This window comes from Cryptomeria japonica, chromosome 10 (assembly GCF_030272615.1).
Source record: "Cryptomeria japonica chromosome 10, Sugi_1.0, whole genome shotgun sequence".
NCBI lineage: Eukaryota > Viridiplantae > Streptophyta > Pinopsida > Cupressales > Cupressaceae > Cryptomeria > Cryptomeria japonica.
The window spans coordinates 137,237,521-137,258,867 of record NC_081414.1 but is presented as its reverse complement, the minus strand read 5'-3'; positions in this window follow the sequence as shown (position 1 = coordinate 137,258,867).

The following is a 21,347-nucleotide window of genomic DNA, read 5'->3' as shown; positions in this document are numbered from 1 at the left end:
GTTGTCATTGATGTCAATTAACTGGTAATGATATTGTTGATATTGTTGTAATATTGTTTCATAACCGGTAGGAAGAATTTGTGGAGTGAACCGGTATTACTATATATTGGAGAGTTGAACCGCTAACTGGTAAACCCTACATGTTATTTTTTATAAACCCTAATCAATTAAGCTTGGTGAATTGGTTATATTAGTTTATGATTTGATGATGAGTGGAAATGATTATGACACGTATGATTATTGTATGAAGACAATTTCAAGTGATTTTGGCGAGTTGTTGTAATGGTTTTTGTCTAGGGAATGAGAAAGTATATTGCATATAATGCAAAGCATGTGATGAGTTACTAAGTTTGATGAAGTGGTGATCAAGGAGCGATCAAGGTTTTCTTAATTGATGTGCAACGATTTCTATGTAATCCAACGGTCATACTTGAACTGAATTGTTTGTAATCTCTATGAGAATCAGGTTTTTGTTGTGTTACCAACCTAATTGATTTGTTTATAAGGTTGATGAAGTTTTTTAGTTAAGAGTTGGCAAAGATCAGTTGAGTGTGTGGTTGCCGAATTGGATGATGTATCTATAGTTTGAGTAAAGGTAGACAGGAGCATGAAAAGGATCTGATAAAGCAAGTGTAGTGCTATTCAGACAGATCAACAAACTTCTGTTGTTTTCTAACAATTACAACAAAATTGAAATCCCCTAACTGGGTAAGCTCTAACAAGCTTGGTGCTATTCAAATCCTCTAACAAGGTGATCCATTAGCTTGGATTTTCAAATCCTCTATCGAGGTTACTCCTTACAGGGTATTGCTTCTAACAAGGCATTGCAGTCAATCCCTTAACTGGGTGGTTCCTAACATGATCAGTTCTTGACATGACTTTTGTAAAGCTTTAACAGGATAGGCTCCTAACAAGGCGAACTTCAGAAGAGTTCAGATAGTTATCTTGTGAGTCTCATCTCACTGTGGTTTTTTCCATTTGGGTTTCCACATCAAAAATATTTGTGTCAAGTGGTGAATGTTTTTGTGGTTATGTTCTTATGGTTGATTTACTTAACTACTTAACTACTTTGATAAGTTATGATAACCAGAAGCATTGAGAAATGAAGTCTATTGACATATGAAAAAAGCATTTGGATGTTTATGAGTTTGAAGTTGTTTACTGTTAATTTGTTGTAATAGTCAAATGTTTTATCTTATGAGTTTTTATCTTGACAATGGTATTACATTGATAGTTCTAAGTTTACTTTAAGAGATTGATTTTTGAGATTTGTGAAGTTTGTTTCAGTTTTTCTATCTACTGATTCACACCCCCCTCTCAGTAGTTGACCGGATACTTATTCTTTCATCACACCATCAATTGGTATCAAAGCATATCAGGTCCTCTAAGGTCTAAGCCTAATAGCTTGAGGTAAAGATCTTGCAGATGATGATGAAGAAGGAAGGTCCAAAGTTTAATAGAGAGAACTATAAGATATGGAGTGACAAAATGAAAATTTATATCAAGAGTCTGGGAAGCCAGTATTGGGAACATGTCAATACTAAATATGTTGCACCTACTTGGATGTTGACTGATGATCAGAAGAAAGAGAAACAAGAAAATCATCAAGCATTAGAGGCCATTATCAATTCTTTGTCCGATGCAGAGTATGTAGATGTTCATGGTCTAGAGACTGCATATGAGGTACAAAAAAAACTTGAAGAGATTTATAGTGGTGATGAACATGTTAAGATTTCTAAAGAAGAGAGTCTAAGAGGAAAGTTTGATGACATGCAGATGGCTGAAGGTGAGAATATCTAGCAATATGGTCAAAGGATAAAGGAGATAGTCGGTGAAATTAAGAGTGCAGGAGGTAAAGTGGAAGATGCTGCAGTGATCAGTAAGGTACTGAGAACCCTACTACCGGTCTACGCTATCTGAGTTGCAGCCATTCAGGAGCTAAAGTCCATTGACAAAACTAAGGTAACTGTTGACACCTTCATTGGCAAGCTTACTGCTTTTGAATTAAATAGTTATGATGGTAGTGTACAGAAATCCGAGTCTGCATTTAGAGATTTTGTTTCTAATCCATCTGTGAGGAAAAATAGAGATGCCAGGCATAGTTATGAATCCAGATCCAACAGAGAAGCTAATGATGAAGACAATTTAGTTGATCTTGAAATATAGTTGGTGAAGTGGTTGCCTAAAGGTACATGTAAATATAGAGGTAAATTACCTTTGAAATGTTTTGCATGCAACAAGATTGGACACATAGCTGCTAACTATCCTAATGGTGATAATGAGCACAAATGAGAGAAATTCAAGAAGTATAAGGGTAAAGAAAAAATAGATTGTCTTATTATTGTTGATGGTTGTATCACTGATGAGGAATATGATGGTGATGCTAATGAAGACATTGTGTTTGTAGCCATTAAAGAAGAGATATCAGACCATAAGGCATTAGTATCCAGGATGGATAACTCAGATGATTGGATCATTGATAGTGGTTGTTCACATCACATGACTGGTGATCGGAGCAAATTTATTTCTTTGAAGGAATTTGAAGGCGGAGTTGTAAGATTTGTTAATGACTCACCCTGCATTGTTAAAGCTAAGGGAACTATTTCTCTTAATGGAAAGAGCAGTGCAGATGATGTCTACTGGGTTGAAGGTTTAAAGCACAATCCTTTGAACTAATTACAACTGGGAAGCAAACTAAAGGTAACCTATTTCACCTTTATCCTAAAGTCAACAACTGTTTAATTGCAAAGATAGATGATAGTTGGCTTTGGCATAGGAGATTTTGTCATATAAACTTTGATAAAATTGTTAAAGTGAGTAAGTCCAAGACAGTGAGAGGTTTGCCTCAATTGGACAAACTGGTTAATGCTCTATGTAAGGAATGTCAGTTGGGAAAGATGACATCCTCAACTTTCAAGAGAAAATCTTTTTCAGTGGAACATTTGTTAGATTTGGTTCATACAGATCTTTGTGGACCAATAAGGACAAAAAGTATTCAAGGTGATAGATATTTTATGATCTTCACTGATGATTGCTCAAGGATGATGTGGGTCACATTCTTGAAGGATAAGACTGAAGCTTTTGGTAAGCTCAAGGCATTCAGGGCCTTAGCTGAGAAGGAGAGAGGTAAGAAGATAAAGTGTCCGAGGACAGATCAAGGTGGTGAATTTACTTCTGAGGAATTCACATAGTATCAAATGACAACTTTCTGCATCGAGGACACCATAGTAGAATGGTATCGCAGAGAGAAACAACTGGTCATTCATTGAAGCTACTAAGACGATGTTGATACAAGGAGGTGTAGCGAAAACTTTCTGGAGAGAAGCTGTCAGCATAGCTATCTACACTATGAACCGGATTCTGGTAAAAAGAGGTAAGGACAAGACTCCTTATGAATATTGGTATGGAAGATCACCCGATGTTAGTTATTTCAAGATATTTGGAAGCAAATGTTTTATTAAGAGAGGTGATTATATTCACAAATTTGAAGCTAAAAGTGATGAAGGTATATTTCTTGGCTATTCTACCAAGAGTAAGGCCTACAAGTGTTTTAACAACTGGACACAAATAATTATTGAGAGTGCTGATGTTCAAGTGGATTAATATCTTGAAGTCTTAGAGGAAACCAGTTTGGAGAAAAAGGATGAAGATCCTTGCATTTTGTTTTTGGAACCAGAAACTGTGAAATTTGAAACCGACAAAGCAAATACTGATGTACCACTTCAACCACAACAGATAAATTCAGAAGAAGATGATGATAATGAAGAAGATGAACCTAAAGATAATGATCATGTTATTCCAAGATATGTGAGATTGAATCACAATTCTTAACAAATTATTGGGGATAAGGATGTTGGAGTACTAACCAGAAGAAGAATCAGAGAAAATTCTTGCATGATCTCCATTATTGAACCAAGAACTGTTAAGGAAGCATTTGGTGATGATCATTGGGTTAAAGCTATGGAGGAGGAACTAGATCAAATTGAGAAGAACAATACATGGACCCTAGTACCCCGACTAGTAAATAAAAATGTGATAGGTACTAAGTGGGTATTCATGAACAAATTAAATGAAGATGGTGTTGTAGTTCACAACAAAGCTAGGCTAGTTTGCAAAGGTTATGCACAAGAGGAAGGAGAAGATTATGGTGAGGCTTTTGCACCAGTGGTAAGACTGGAAGGTGTCAGAACTTAACTTGCATTTGCAACACACAAGAAATTCAAGGTATACCAGATGGATGTTAAGTCAACATTTTTGAATGGGATACTAGAAGAAGAATTATACATTAAGCAGTCATATGGTTATGCTTTGATTGGTGAGAAAGAAATGGTATGCAGATTTCATAAGGCTTTATATGGATTAAAACAAACACTGAGAGCATGGTATGAAAGGCTTCATACACATCTGATGAAGATAGAATTTCTGAGAACTAGTGATGATAGTAACATATATCTCAAATATGAAGGAGATAAAATACTAGTTAGTGAAGTTTTTGTAGATGATATCATATTTGGAGGTAATGATGACATGAGCAATAGTTTTGCAGATGAAATGAAAAATGAGTTTGAAATGTCTTTAGTGGGAGAAATAAAATTTATCATAGGCTTGCAAATACAACAAATGAAGAATGGTATTTTCATCACACAGTCTAAGTATGTGAAAGAGGTCTTGAAGACATTTGGCATGAGAGACTGTAAACCAGTTGGGACACCAATGGTTACAGGTTGTAAGTTCTCTACGGAAGATGAATCCACATCTGTTGATGAGAAGGAATACAAGTCAATGATTGGAAAATTGCACTATGTTGCTCACAGTAGACTGAACATAGCTCATGCAGTTGGCATAGTTGCTAGATTCCAGAAGAATCCTAAGGAAACACATCTGATAGCAACCAAGAGAATTTTTAGATATTTGAAAGGTACTGTTGACTATGGATTATGGTATCCATATGGAGGAAATTTTGACCTGAAGGTGTACATAGATGCAAATTGGGCAGGAAATGTTGATGACCAGAAAAGCACAACCGGTGGAGCATTTTTTCTTGGAGGAAGACTTGTTTCATGGAGTAGTAAGAAGCAGAGTTGTACTTCACAATCTATTGCTGAAGCTAAGTATGTTACAACTTACATGAATTGTACTCAGGCTATCTAGATGAGGCACATTTTGGAAGGTTTTAAGATGAAGATTTTAGAACCTATAAAGATTTTATGTGATAATACAAGTGCCATAAATATTTCCAAGAACCCTATTTTGCACGCATGGACCAAGCATATTGAATTGAAGTATCATTTCTTAAGGGAAAAAGTACAAAGTAAAGATGTGATCTTGGAGCATGTTTCTACCAAGGAGCACCTTGCAGATATCTTTACTAAACTTCTGCCTAAGATTACTTTTGAGTATCTTAGAAGTTAGCTAGGGGTTTTACCCCTTCATGACGTCAGTTAAGCATGATGCAGATTACATCAGTCCTAGAGCTACTTGTAGAATTTTACAGAAGGATTAGTGTAGAAGTGGAGTTATTCCACAAGGGGAGCATCAAGTTTCAGGTTGTTGATGTTGCAAAATGAAATTTGACATTACATGTTTTACTTTCAATTTGGAATTGTTGTCAAAGGGGGAGAAGAATTATGTGATTATGGGAAGAGGAACCAGTGACAAGCTGAAGACATAGAGAACATGGTGAATACTTGGTAATGTAAACCAAGATTCCTATTCGCAATCACAACAACAATCAATGGTATTGATATTTGTATTGCCATCAATGCCAAAGGGGGAGATTGTTGGCATTTGCATGAAGATTGCATTCATGATATGTTATGTTGTCATTGATGTCAATTAACTGGTAATAATATTGTTGTAATATTGTTATGTAACCGGTAGGAAGAATTTGTGGAGTGAACCGGTATTGCTATATATTGGAGAGTTGAACCGCTAACCGATAAACCCTACCTGTTGTTTTTGATAAACCCTAACTGATTAAGTCTGGTAAATTGGTTATATTGGTTTATGATTTGATGATAAGCGACAATGATTATGCCACATATGATTATTATATGAAGACAATTTCAAGTGATTTTGGTGAGTTATTGTAATGATTTTTGTCTAGGGAATGAGCAAGTATATTGTATATAATACAAAGTGCGTGATGAGTTACTAAGTTCGATGAAGCGGTGATCAAGGAGCGATCAAGGTTTTCTTGATTGATGTGCAGAGATTTCTATGTAATCCAACAGTCATACTTGAACTGACATGTTTGTATTCTCTATGAGAATTAGGTTTTTGTTATGTTACCGACCTAATTGATTTGTTTATAAGGTTGATGAAGTTGTTTAGTTAAGAGTTGGTAAAGAGTTGGCAAAGATCAGTTGAGTGTGTGGTTGCCAAACTGGATAATGTATCTGTAGTTTGAGTAAAGGTAGATAGGAGCATGAAAAAGATCTGATCAAGTAAGTGTAGTCCTATTTAGACAGATCAACAAACTCCTGTTGTTTTCTAACAATTACAACAGAATTGAAATCCCCTAACCGGGTGTGCTCTAACAAGCTTGGTGCTATTCAAATCCATTAGCTTGGATTTTCAAATTCTCTACCGAGGTTACTCCTTACAGGGTATTGCTTCTAACAAGGAATTGTAGTCAATCCCTTAACTGGGTGGTTCCTAACAGGATCGGTTCTTAATAGGACTTTTGTAAAGCTTTAACAGGCTAGGCTCCTAACAGGGTGAACTTCAGAATAGTTCAGATAGTTATCTTGTGAGTCTCATCTCACCATGGTTTTTCCCATTTGGGTTTCCACGTAAAAAATATTTGTGTTAAGTGGTGAAGGTTTTTGTGGTTATGTTCTTATGGTTGATTTACTTAACTACTTAACTACTTTGATAAGTTATGATAACCGGAAGCATTGAGAAATGAAGTATGTTGACATATGAAAAAGCATATGGATGTTTATGAGTTTGAAGTTGTTTACTGTTAATTCGTTGTAACAGTCAACTAGTTTATCTTATGAGTTTTTATCTTGACAGTGGTATTACATTGATCGTGTTAGCATTTGGCATTATAACAGACAATGGAAGATTGTTGGCATTTCAATAAGGATATTGAGAAGGTTGTTGATGATTATGGATATAACTGATTAAGGATGTTTACTGTCTTGATATTATTATTTTGTCATTGATGTCAAGAAATTGATTTTCTAATTCAGTATGATGTTGCCATATCTTGAAAAGTATGATTTGAAGAGTATAAAGATGTCGGTAAAAGACACAGGAAAGAGTATGATGAATAAGGTATTTAATGGGCAACTATTACCGAGTCAGACAATGATGAGATCATGATGTTTAGGTTGTTTTGACATCATACATATGTTGTAAATTGTAAGGTTAATACTATACTATGTTACCGAGCAAAGAACCTAGTTGGTAAACCCTAAGGAACCTAGTCGGTAAACCCTAAGGTTATCGCTATCAGTTAATGAAGGCATAATGTCTACCGAGTGAAGTTTAGTATTTATTGAGTTGTTACCGAGTTGTAACCAAGCTATAACATAATACATTAAATGGTTACATGCGTTATTTAATGAAGGAAGCTGATGAGTTGGAACTGATTAAATGATTGGTATGCCGTGCATGAAGTTTGTTAATGAATCTATGGCAAAGGAAAATTGACATGAAGATCTACAACTCATATTGAACCGCAATACCCTAGCACAAGTTCCAAGAAATGTATGCAAGTTCTAAGGTAGGGTAAAACATTTTTCAGATCGAAAGATACATTGAACCTGGTCAAGTTTGAAGATCTGATGGCTATGATTGATCATGGGAAATGTGATCAAGGAGATTAAGCGGTTAGCTAATTGTTTATAAATAGGGAACTATTGATAAACAATGTATGCGGGCAAGTGTATGCACAAGGATGCTACATAGTGATTACCAAGCACAGAAGCTTGAAGACTTGTTTGAATAACAGAGTATAGAAGCCCAACAGATGGACAAGATTAGTTCTATGTCTAGATTGTATTGAACAAATAAGAATCTGCTTTAGCATTTTAGATGTGAAGTTGTAGATAGATTTTTATTAATGTTATTTTGTGAAAGTGACAGAAAATCTCTTAACCGAGTGGACTTAACAGTCTTATTTGTAAAACCCTCTAGCAAGGTGACATTCTGATTGAGTGTTTGAAATCCTTTAACAAGGTCACTTTTAACAAGGTGAAGATCCTAACAGATCTGAGGGAAATCTCTTAATCGGGTCACATCTAGCAATGTGTTTGTAATCTTTAATAGGATTTGCTTTTAACCGAGCATACTCTAGAAGAGTATATTTCTTAGTGGGTCCAAAATCCCACAATGGTTTTTCCCTATTTGGGTTTCCACGTTAAATCTGGTGTTATGAGGTTTATGATGTTTACATGCTTTTGAGTTTGTATGTTTAGAAATTTTGGTTATATTACTGAAGTATATGTTACCGGGGTTGAACCTGATGTTTTTATGGAAGATTAAGTTTGTATGATTCACCCCCCCCTCTCATCTTGTTGGCTATTGGATCTGTACTTACATTAAGTATCAGAACTATCAGATAGTTTTAAGTTTACTTTGAGAGATTGATTTTTGAGATTGGTGAAGTTTGTATCAGTTTTTCTATCTACTGATTCACCCCCCCTCTCAATAGTTGACCAGATACTTATTCTTTCATCATACCATCACAATTATACCAACCAGTCACTTTTGACAACCAAAGTATGTTGACATCAATGAAAACACATAAATAGTTCATTCTGATAAACTTTGCAACAAATTCTATGTTTTGTCTCTTTTTTATAGCCTTTTATCAAGCATAAAAGTTTAAGACTTTTATGTTTGATATGTTGCAAACTTTGATCTTAAATTGACTCTTTCTATTACTTAGGACACATATGGGCACTATAATATGTCTATCTGATGAATGATGATATAATATATATAAATGCTTAAAATTATATGTATAAATGTTTAAAATTATAAGTATCATATGAGATGTTTTGTATACTAACATGTTGTGTATTATTTCAACTATGCTTATTTAAGCAATTCATGCAACCAAGACCATGAGAGTTCCTATAATGATAGGTAGAATTCACTTTGAACAAGTCAACAGATGGTTTGTAACCTGAACCATTGGAGAATTATATTTATCTAAAGACCTCTTCAATTCTTGACCAACCACCTTCAATAGTGCCATTTAATGTTCTATTATGCCATTTCAAGTGAATATTTATACTTTGTATATGGTTATGTGGTGCAGTCCTATTATGAATCTAACTTGTTTATGCTTTTCTTAATTTCCAATAAATGTCTTCATAGATAAGAGGAATGAGTGCTAGGTAATTATAGGATGAGTTATTAGATTGAAGACTATATATAAGTCTAAGGAGAACTTGAAAAGGTTAATGTTTTTATGTCTCTTTTCAAGTATAGTTCCTATTATGAAGAGAAACATGTATGCATTTGAATGATATGATTATATGATCTATTGAGCTAGTTCATATTATCTTGTTGTTCATTTGAGATTGCATTACCCAAGGAGGGCCCACTTGAGGTAACACATCTTTGAGTTCTATTTATGCATATTAGTTAGATATTTTAGTTTCATAATTGTATTAATGTAGTTGTAGCACAACACTCTAATTTTTTCAATCATCATTATGTAGCATCATTTCCTTATTAGCATAGCTTAAGTGTTATTGTTGAACATCCTTTGGTATGTTTTTTCTTATTGTACTATTTCATTTTAGTTATGAATTCAATTTGATTAGTTTCCTATAATTTACTTTATTGTAATATTTTTTGTTAAGTATAATAGAAGCCTACATAGAGTCATAATGCACATATAGTGCAAACTCATTTCAAGTATACATCCCTGGATTGACAATTTAAATGTAACTTCTAGTCCCCAAAGGGTTGCTCAGTCTTCTAACTTGTGTAATACCCTAAAAATGGTCACCTAAACCATGGGCCCCTAATCTCGACAACATCACCAAGGTCCTAACCAAATGCAATTAAATCAACTTTGAGCACACAATTAATTAATTCTTCAATCATTAAATGCCACATGGCAAGTGAATTATTCTATATTAAATAAATATTTATTTAATTAATTAAATCATTCCATATAAATCATTTTGATCAATTATCCTATTTAATTTATTAAATATCCTAGCATATTTAATTAATTAATAAATTTGCCATTTAATCATAACAAAGGAATTAATTTATTACAAAAGAGGAAATAATATGCAAAGCAAGAGTTAAATTGAAAATAAAATAAAAGAATTGAATTGAAAGAGAAATCAAACTTGAGATATTATTTCTTCTTCTAAATTGAGAAATTAAAATCAGAAAAATAATTAAAGGAATTTAATCATTCTCTAAAATTAGAACTCAAAGCTTTTGAGAAAAGAAGTTTAGTTGCATTGCAAAGACTCTTTTCTTGAATAAATCAAAGAATATGCATAGAATTACCTATTTTCATCTCAAGTGCATGGAATTAATTGAATTATATCTCTAATGCAAACTCAAACTTACAATCTGAATGCATTTCAATTCAACTATAATTGGAATCTATCTCAAGGTTAACTGAATCTGATCTCTCAATTATTTCAATTATCCTAAATTGTGCTTTTTCTTGATCTCTCTTGTGATTCTCTATAAATCCAGCCTTCATCTCTCATTCAAAACACCCTGGAGATTTATTGTTATTATGCAGTTTTTGCTCTAGAGTCATTGAAGATATTGTGCTTGCTTTTTGAGATTATTGCATCTTAATTTAGCTTTTTACATATTTAGTTCAATTATGATTGCTTGAATTCATATAGCTTACTATTCATCCATCTAGCATAATCTTGCATCCATTTAGCTTAATATCATGGTCATATAGATTAAATCCTTCGTCTTGGTGTAGTCTAGTCACTGGTATTGCATATACAAATCTGAGAGCAAGTCTATACTCGCATCTTTTAGAAGGCAATTGGTCGATTTGTGATGGTTTTATTATTCATGCTTATATCTGTTTAACCATACATGTAATGACTTAACTGAAGTGTTGTGTCTTATAGCTTACATATACTTATTCTACTTTTCACACACACATTTTTGTCGCCCACCATGGGGCAGAAGACTACATCTTTCAGCCTCTAAGACTAACTTTTTCCTTATTTTTCAGATTTTTTTTTTTTTTGGATTTTTGTCCGTACAGTTACTATGAATTATCATACAAGTTTTCCCACAGTCCTGAATGACAAACTGTAGATATCATGCGATCTGGTATGAATTATCATACGACTCGGTGAGAATCATCGTATGGTATTCTGTGTTCTTGGCTTAAAAGAAGATTTCATTCTTGAGGTTCTTTATTCAATTTTTATTATACTAATGCTGACCTTGGCTTGTTGTTCGTCTATCTGGGGAATTTTCATAGCCTAATCAGTTTTTTGTAGAACGCTTGTCGAAAAATATGCTTGTCAAACAAAGATAATATGACTATTGATTCATTGTCTTTGCAGGTTGCCTGAGGAGATTTGAGTAAACATTGTGTATTCATTAAATTCTTTTTTTTAGGCACCTAACTTGCTATCTAGTTAATGAAAAAATCTATCTTTCATGTTTTAAGAAAATTTTGAGAGGTAGGAGAGTATTCTCTTGTCTATATAGGCAATCAAAAATCCAGACCCTTGAGGATTTTTCCTAAGTTTGATATTTGTGTAACTTTAGCGGGCCTGCCCTCCCGAGGAGCCTATAAGGCCAAAGCCATTAGGGCCGGTGAGAGGGGAACAACCTAAGTGGGAACGGCTAAACACCAAGTACTCCAACCCACTATAAAATAAACATTATTTGATGAAAATCAAGTCAATGACAGTGCTTAGGAATAGCTCTCCTCTGTACCTTCGGGTATATTAAACTTTGGTTTTCATGGCTGGGAGACCTCTTAATTGAGTTTATACCCTGACGCACCGAACAAATTCCTTACCCAATTAAAATTAGAAGCTACCCGGTTCACCTCCAAAAGGGGGGATAATCTTTGTGCAAGAGAGATAGTAACTCTCCCAAAATACTTGTCATATCGTGCCCCCATTAGCGTTTGGAGTCAGCTAATACGGTGTTGAGAATCCATTGCATGAGACTTAGTGATCGTATTTTGATTAGCTATTGGGTGTCTACTTGAGTCTGCAAGCAAAGGTTTTCTCTCTCACCAATTTCCATAGGGTTAGCATGCCGTGATTGAAGTCATTATACATATTGCGTGTTTATTGTGTTTTCATCTCTGAAACTGAAACTGAAATACCAAAAAAATTGGAGAAAACAATAAACAACTCAGTTGTCAAAACTTTGTTTGTGTCAAAAACTAGTCTATCTTAGTCAAAACTCTGTCTGTGTCAAAAACTAGTCTATCCTAGTCAAAACTCTATCCGTGTCAAAAACTAGTCTATCTTAGTCAAAACTCTGTCCGCGTCAAAAACTAGTCTATCCTAGTCAAAACTCTGTCTCTATCAAAAAATACTCTATCCTAGTCAAAACTCCATCCATGTCACAAACTAGTCTATTTCAGCTGTCTAAAAACTCGGTCCATCTCAGAACTAGTCGTCATCAGTCATTAAAAACTCGCTCTGTCATAAATTTTGTCTTTGTCCAGTAAACTGTCGTATGAGTCTTCTGATTTATCGTCCTTCTACATAATTGTTGTCGTACTAAATTTCATTAGGTCTTACAATTTGTCGTCTGGGTCCTTATTCTATGTCGTATGAAATCTGATAAATTGTTGTCCCACTTAGGGAATTATCGTCTGATCTCTAATTCTATGTCGTATGAAAAACCATTAAATTCGTCAGTTTTTCGTTAGAGGTATACCCATTTGTCGTGCGAACACAGGCAACAACTCGTACAAAATTATGTTTCTATCATCTTGAAGCTATTAAACTGTCATCTGGTCCTATAAAACATGTCGTATGAATCTCTAATTTTGTCAATCCAGAACAGTCAAACTTACCTAAAACAGTCTACAACGAGCATAAAACTGGTTATCATTTTTGAGCATAAACAAATCTAAATAGTGCACTTCTGTCGTGGTGTTGCACAATTTTGTCATCATCTTTTAGCTTGTTCAATCAAACATTTATCAAATTTAAGTAACTTAGATAATGTCTTATACATGATAGATCATTCCTGAAACCATACCAAGTCTTAGTCACTTCTCTTAAATCAAACTAGGTAACTTAGATAAACATCTTACACAGGATAGATCTTTTCTAGAACCAGACTAAATCTTAGTTGCTTCTCACAATCAATACATTAAACAAACAACTATCTCCAAATTTGATCTTGACTTCTGCATCACAAACAACTCTAGGTCACATCAGCCAATATAAATGCCTGTTCAAACCATAAGCTCTTCTACAAATTCTGACAAGAGTAAGAAGCCCATGGCTACCTTGGCTCAACAAATTCAAGATCTCAAGAAAGAAATATATGAAATTCAAGCACAACAAAAAGATTCAATGACCCCTCTTGAGATAAAAGTTCATGATATTAAGAACACTAGACTTCAAGAAATGATAAAACAATTACATAAGATGGAACATAAAGTAATTGAAAATCAAAAGTTAAATCTCATACAAGATCACAAGACACCTTCACTAAGACAAAAAGATATCTATTCCCTGGATAGACAGTTTACATGTTTGGGGCAATCTATTGAGTTAGCTTTGGAAGAGCTTCTTAAGAACAATCTTATCATATTACCTAAAAAGACCACACGAGGATGTGAAGTTTTGAGTAAATATTGTGCATACCATAGGCATAACAAACATAAGACTTCACTGTGTATGGAATTAAAACATAAAATTCAAGACCTCCTTGATGATGGTGTTATTGAAGTCGAAGATCCTAATAATTCACCTAAAGAGAAACCAGATGTCATTACCAAGCATGATCAAAATGATGAACCTATGTCTAGCAATGGCCCACATGTAGCCTCCATTTCTTACATGATGCCTCCATCTCCTAAGGCTTCTCAACAACACTTCATATCATATCCCTCAAATAATGAACCTAATGATGAAATTTTTCATGTTGACCCTCAAGGGCTATCTCAAGGGCCATCCCATCCAATGGTTGAAAAAGATCCTACCTCCCTAGAATCCCATGAGGATCCCATTATACCTTTCCATTTCTTCCAAGATGATCCCCTTCCATCTCAAGAGAAAATCATACTTCCTAAACAAGATCATGATGCCTCTTCCACCTTTTCAAATGATCATATTGAAAATGAGGAGTCAAACACCCTTCCTATTCTATCCAATGGTCCTCTTCCATGTCAAGATCAAAGTATACCTTCATCTCCTTGTCATAATCTTCCACGTTCACCTCAAGGATCCATCATGCCTACAAAGCCCTCTCATGATCCTAAAAGTCAAAATATTTATAAATGCAAAGGGGTAGACCTTCACAAGCAAGAACCTCTCCATGTTAAAGACAATATTATGGGTCATGGCCTCAGTGACATTCCTCAAGATGTTGGTATCCCTATTAAACCAAAATCTATGTACACACCTTCCTGTTCATCTCTTCCATCCATTTTAGGACCCCATATTCCTCCATCCCTTGTGTAGGATCAACAAAGGTGTACATTTTCACGTACCTTCCATCCATCTAGAAGGACACAAAGGCCCACTGAGCAAAAGAAAGAAAAATCAAACAACACTGGTCATCCATATATTACCCTCAAGGTAATGGACAAGCTTAAGCATCTAACAAAAACCTACTGACTATCTTACACAGAACAATAAACAAATGTAGGAGGGATTGGCATCTGCAGCTCAATCCTGCACTATGGGCTTATAGAACGAGTATCAGAACACCTACTGGGGCTACACCTTTTTCTTTGGTGTATGGATCCGAAGCAGTATTACCTATTGAAGTGGAAATACTATCTTTGAGAGTTTCTTTGCAAGGTCTTGTTACTGATGAAGACTACAAAATATCTAGATTGCAAGAACTCGAGTTGTTGGATGAATGTAAGTAAGTGGCATTTGATCATCTGAGAGTGTATCAAAAGAGAATGTCTAAAGGATATAACAAGAAGGTTTGACAACAAGAATTTTAGGTTGGTGACCTTGTTCTGAGAGAAAATCCTAAAAATCAATAGTTTTGAGACAACAAAGGGAAGTTTGAACCCAACTGGCTAGGTCCCTACATCATTACTGCAATCTTTAGCTCTGGTGCTTATCAACTCTCAACATCGGAAGGAGAACAACTCCGTGAACCGATCAACACCATCCACTTGAAAAAGTTCTTCACTTAGTATTCTCTGCTCCAACAACCTATACAAATAAAATGTCTTGCAAAAAAAAAAAAAAAATCTTTGCCAAGTAGGTGAAAACCTGGCAAACAGGCACCTCTTGTACTCAAGCACTCCATCTATCAATGCAACATTGGCATTTCCTTCTTTCCTGCATCTTTGATTTCACTTGTACATATCTTTTAATCCCTTTTGTGACATCCTGGTTCTTTTAGAACCCTCATGGCTTGAAACTGATCAATGTCCTAGGCTTAGGGTAATCGACTGAACAATTTACATGTCCTAAGAAGTATCAACCAAGTCATCTTTCTATTAGTGATACCCGGTCATCCAATCTGAGTCAGTCACCTATCTCCTAACTACTGAAGAGATTAATCATTGAGTACACAAGCAAAACAACATTACTGAAAACAATCACTAAACAGTTTGAGATATGCATGAAATTTTTCTTTGTGTGCTATCTTTTATATTGGTTTTCGATCATTATTCCCTCTGAGTAACTTGAGGAAGTCTATCTTGACTAAGAGGAGCAAGGATTGGGGGCAAAATATTTTCTTTGTTTTCTGCTTGTACAAATGATTCCGATGATCTGGAAACATCTAATCAGCTGGGTGTCTATGATAAGAGCCTTCACATCAAGGTGAAATCGCTACACATACCTTGAATCCATTTATTTATAGGCTACAGAGAGGTTGGCATCATTTATTTATCTATTTTGAGGGAATTTCTTTAAATGTGCAATCTAGATGCATGTGTAATCTGTCCAAGGATATGAACGAAAAAAGGGTGATTGTAGAAAAGATAATTAATATTGCACATGAAAAGGAAGGAACTCTATTTTGCCTGCCATGTTTGTAAATGCTCAGTGATGAAAATTAAGCATTCCAAATCCAGGGACTAGTTTAGTTTACATTCATTTTGCATTTTCTGCATTTCGAGTGATTTATGCATGATAACAATGATCTCCTTATCTTCTAAATGAGAGTTTGAAGTATCATCATTTCTCAGCTAAGTGGTCTCTATTTCATTATTTCTTTGATCGAGTACTTGTATATTGAGATGTTAGTTGCATACATACGTATCTTATATAGATTCATACATTCATTTGCATCCATCTTATTGCATAAAAAAATAAAAATAAACAATTTGCATTACTAGTTACACATTTTCATCATTTATTTGCATATGAAAAGAAACAAAAACAAACATTCATATTCATTTGCATTACATACATCCATACTGAACAAATATGCATACACATAGAATAAAGCATATAGAAAAACATCTCATAAATCAATCGACACATGTACAATGAAATCAAATCAAGATCTCGTGTATATAATCATCAATATCTTGGAGCACAAGTGATATAACTGTCATATACAATCTCCCATCGGAGCAAGAACTGTATGGGCTACAAAAAATGGGGTATCTAATAAAATCTAAGAGCTATAAAAATCTAGCTCTCTACCTCTCCCTCATCACTAGGTGGTGGAGGAGGCAAAGTTGCAGACTGACATCCTACCTCAGTACCTGAGCTCCATCAGATCGCGTCATGCACTTGTTGGCATTATAACAAGAAAGGGGAGATTGTTGGCATTTCAATAAGGATATTGAGAAGGTTGTTGATGATTATGGATATAACTGATTAAGGATGTTTTACTGTCTTAATATTATTATTTTGTCATTGATGTCAAGAAATTGATTCTCTAATTCAGTATGATGTTGCCATATCTTGAGAAGTATGATTTGATGAGTATAAATATGTCGGTAAAAGACACAGAAAGAATATGATGAATAAGGGGAGGAATAAGTTATTCAATGGGCAACTATTACTAAGTTAGACAATGATGAGATCATGATGTTTAGATTGTTTTGATATCCTACATATGTTATTGATTGAAAGGTTAATACTATACTATGTTATTGAGCAAAGAACCTAGTCGGTAAACCCTAAGGTTATCGCTATTGGTTAATGAAGGCAGAATGTCTACCAAGTGAAGTTTAGTATTTACTGAGTTGCAACCGAGTAATAATAGAATGCATTAAATGATTACATGCATTATTTAATGAAGGAAGCTGATGAGCTGGTTATGATTAAATGATTGGTATGCCGTGAATGAAGTTTGTTAAAGAATCTATGGCAAAGGAAAATCGACAGGAAGATCTACAACTCAGATTGAACTGCAATACCCTAGCACAAGTTCCAAGAAATATATGCAAGTTCCTAGGTGGGGTAAAACATTTTCAGATCGAAGGATACATTGAACCTGGTCAAAGTTTGAAGATCTGATGGCTATGATTGATCATGGGAAATGTGATCAAGGAGATTAAGCGGTTGGCAAATTGTTTATAAATAAGGAACTGTTGATAAACAATGTATGCGGGCAAGTGTATGCATAGGGATGCTACAAAGTGATTATTGAGCACAGAAGCTTGAAGACCTGTTTGAATAACATAGTATAGAGCCCAACAGATGGACAAGATTAGTTCTATGTCTATATTGTATTGAGCAAATAAGAATCTGCTTTAGCATTTTAGATGTGAAGTTGCAAATAGATTTTATATTACTGTTATTTTGTAAAGTGACATAAAATCTCTTAACCGAGTGGACTTAACAATCTTATTTGTAAAACCCTCTAGCAAGGTGACATTCTGACAGAGTGTTTGAAATCCTTTAACAAGGTCACTTCTAACAAGGTGAAGATCCTAACAGATCTAAGGGAAATCCCTTAACTGGGTCACATCTAGCAATGTGTTTGTAATCTTTAATAGGATTTGCTTTTAACCGAGCATACTCTAGAAGAGTATATTTCTTAGTGGGTCCAAAATCCCACAGTGGTTTTTCCCTATTTGGGTTTCCACGTTAAATCTGGTGTTATGAGTATTATGATGTTTATATGCTTTTGAGTTTGCATGTTTAACAGTTTTGGTTATATTACTGAAGTATAAGTTACCGAGGTTGAATATGATGTTTTTATGGAAGATTAAGTTTGTATGATTCACCCCCCCTCTCATCTTATTATCTTGGCATTTGTACTTATCTTTAAGTATTAGAACTATCAATTGGTATTAGAGATTTGGACTCTGGAAGAAAAAGTTTAAGGTACTTGAGGTAAAGATCCAAAGATGTATAAGAGGGATGCACCGAAACTGAACAAGTCAAGTTTCTCTACATGGCAGAAAAGGATGAAGTTGCACCTATCAGGTGTTGGAGAATATGTTGTATATTACCTGGAGAATGATTTCATTACACCGAGCACCTATCCATTGACAATGGAAGAGATAAAGGCAAAGCAAGAACATATCCAAGCAATGATTGAAATAACATCTGCATTGACCGATTCAGAGTTTAATGATTTAGAAGGCTGCAATGATGCAAAGGCAATGTGGGACAAACTCATATTTGTGTATGGAGGAGATGAACATGTTCAAAGAGTAAAACTGGATAGTCTAAGAGGAAAACTTGAATCTATGAGGATGAATGAAGGTGAGAACATAACCTAGTACAGTACAAGACTAAAGGAGATTGTCAATCAAATCAAAGGAGCAGGTGGAACTATTGAAGAAAAGGATATAACAAGTAAGTTGCTAAGAACCCTTCTACCAACTTATGCAATTTGAGTCTCTGCAATCAATGAATTGAGGTCTGTACATAATATGCCAATTTCTTTAGATGCTACTATTGGTAAGCTACATGCATTTGAGTTAAGTAACTTTGATAACAGTGGGTCATTGGTAAATAAGGTTGAATATGCATTTAGTTCTTTTCATCTTGATGAATCTAATGATTACAATGAAAGAAAGTATGAGTACTTTGAAGGAGATCATAGTGGAGCAAGTGAAAGATCTCGCAAGAACATGGAGGAAGTACACAAACTGTATGAGGAAATCAGAAAGTAAGAAGAGTTTGAAGCACTATTAGCCAGAAGGTTACCGAGAGGCAAAGGTAAGTATCAAGGAAAACTACCTTTGAAATGTTTCAATTGCGATAAGATAGGGCATATGACTTCTAACTGTCCTGACAAAGATTCTATTGAAAAGAGAGATTACCGAGATGATAGACAGAAAGATAATCATTATAGAGGGCACAAAGATTTCAGAAGAAGAGATAGAAAGTCATGCTTAATAGCTGATGAGGAATCCAATGATGATAAATCAGATGAAACTGACACAGAGGAAGTAATTTATGTGGCTATCAAAGATGGATCAGATGAAGAAAGGAATGAAGAAAAAGCCCTTATATCTCACATAAATACTCATGACTCTTGGATCATAGATAGTGGATGCTCACATCACATGACAGGTGATAAACACAAGTTTGTTGTGTTAGAAGACTATGATGAAGGCTATGTAAGATTTGGTAATGATGCACCATGTCCGATAAAAGGTAAAGGATCTATAACACTTCTTGATAATGCAAGATGCAATGATGTTTATTGGGTTGAAGGTTTGAAATACAATTTGTTGAGTGTAGCACAACTAAACAATACAAGATACCGAATAGAATTTCAGAAAGGAATTGTCAAAGTTCATGACAAGAATAGAAAGTTAGCTACTACCGGGACACAAACAAAAGGTAACACATTTCACCTTGACTCAACTCAGAATAAGTGTCTATATGCAAAGATAGATGATACCTGGTTATGGCATAAAAGGTTTTGTCATGTAAATTTTGATAATCTGATCAAAATAAGCAAGAAGTACCGAGTAAGAGGTCTACCGAGTCTTAAAAAACTTGAGAATTCTATGTGCCGAGGATGCTAGATGGGTAAAATGACAAGATCAAGCTTTACAAGTAAGTCTTACACTTCTAAGGGAATTTTAGATCTTGTGCACACTGATCTTTGTAGTCCTATGAAAGTTCAAAGTTATTATGGTGATAAATATTTCATATTATTTGTGGATGATTACTCAAGGATGATGTCAGTTATGTTTTTAAAAGAAAAATCAGAAGCTTTTCAAATGTTTAAATGCTACAAGGCAAGAGTTGAAAATGAAACAGGAAGACAACTGAAATGTCTTAGATCAGATAGAGGAGGAGAGTTCACATTTGATGAGCTCAACTTATTCTGCAATGATCATGGTATAAAAAGAGAAGTCTCTGCACCAAGAACTCCACAACAAAATGGAATAGCTGAGAGAAGAAAAAGATATATTGTAGATTGTGCCATAACCCTAATGATTGAAAAGAAAGTGCCACAAACATTTTGGAGAGAAGCAATAAGTACAACAATTTACACTTTGAATCGAGTACAACTGAAGAAAGGTACTATGAAGACACCATATGAAATCTGGTATGTAAAGAAACCTAATGTAAGTTATTTTAAAATCTTTGGAAGTAGATTCTATGTACACAAGGATGATATAAATGGCAAGTTTGATCAGAAAAGTGAAGAAGGAACATTTCTTGGTTATTCTTCTAGAAGTAAAGCATTTAAATGTCTGATCAAATCATCTAACAAAATAGTAGAAAGTGCAAATGTGAAAATTGATGAATTTGTAGAAAGAAATGATGAAGGAAATTCCAAAGAACCAGAAGATTATGATGAATTTGTCTATGTTCAATCGACAAGTCCTACCGAGAAAATTGTAGAAGGAAATGAAGAGAATATCCAGTTACCGAGTAATGAAGAAGATCATACAGAGCCTACCGAGCTTGTATTAGCCAAATATGTTAGAAGACATCATGCACCAAGTTAGATTATAGGAGATAAGGATGATCCAGTGATGACAAGGAACAAACTGAGACAGAACACATGTCTGACATCTGAATTTGAACCAAGGATAGTGAAAGAGGCATTTAACAGTGAAGATTGGATAAATGCTATGACGGAAGAGATTGATCAAATCAAGAAGAATGACACATGGAAACTAATCCCAAGACCGAAGGAAAAAAATGTAATCAGTACAAAATGGATTTTCAGAAACAAGCTGAATGAAAAAGGAGAGGTCATTCGAAATAAAGCAAGACTAGTTTGCAAAGGTTATGCCCAAGAAGAAGGAATTGATTATGGTGAGT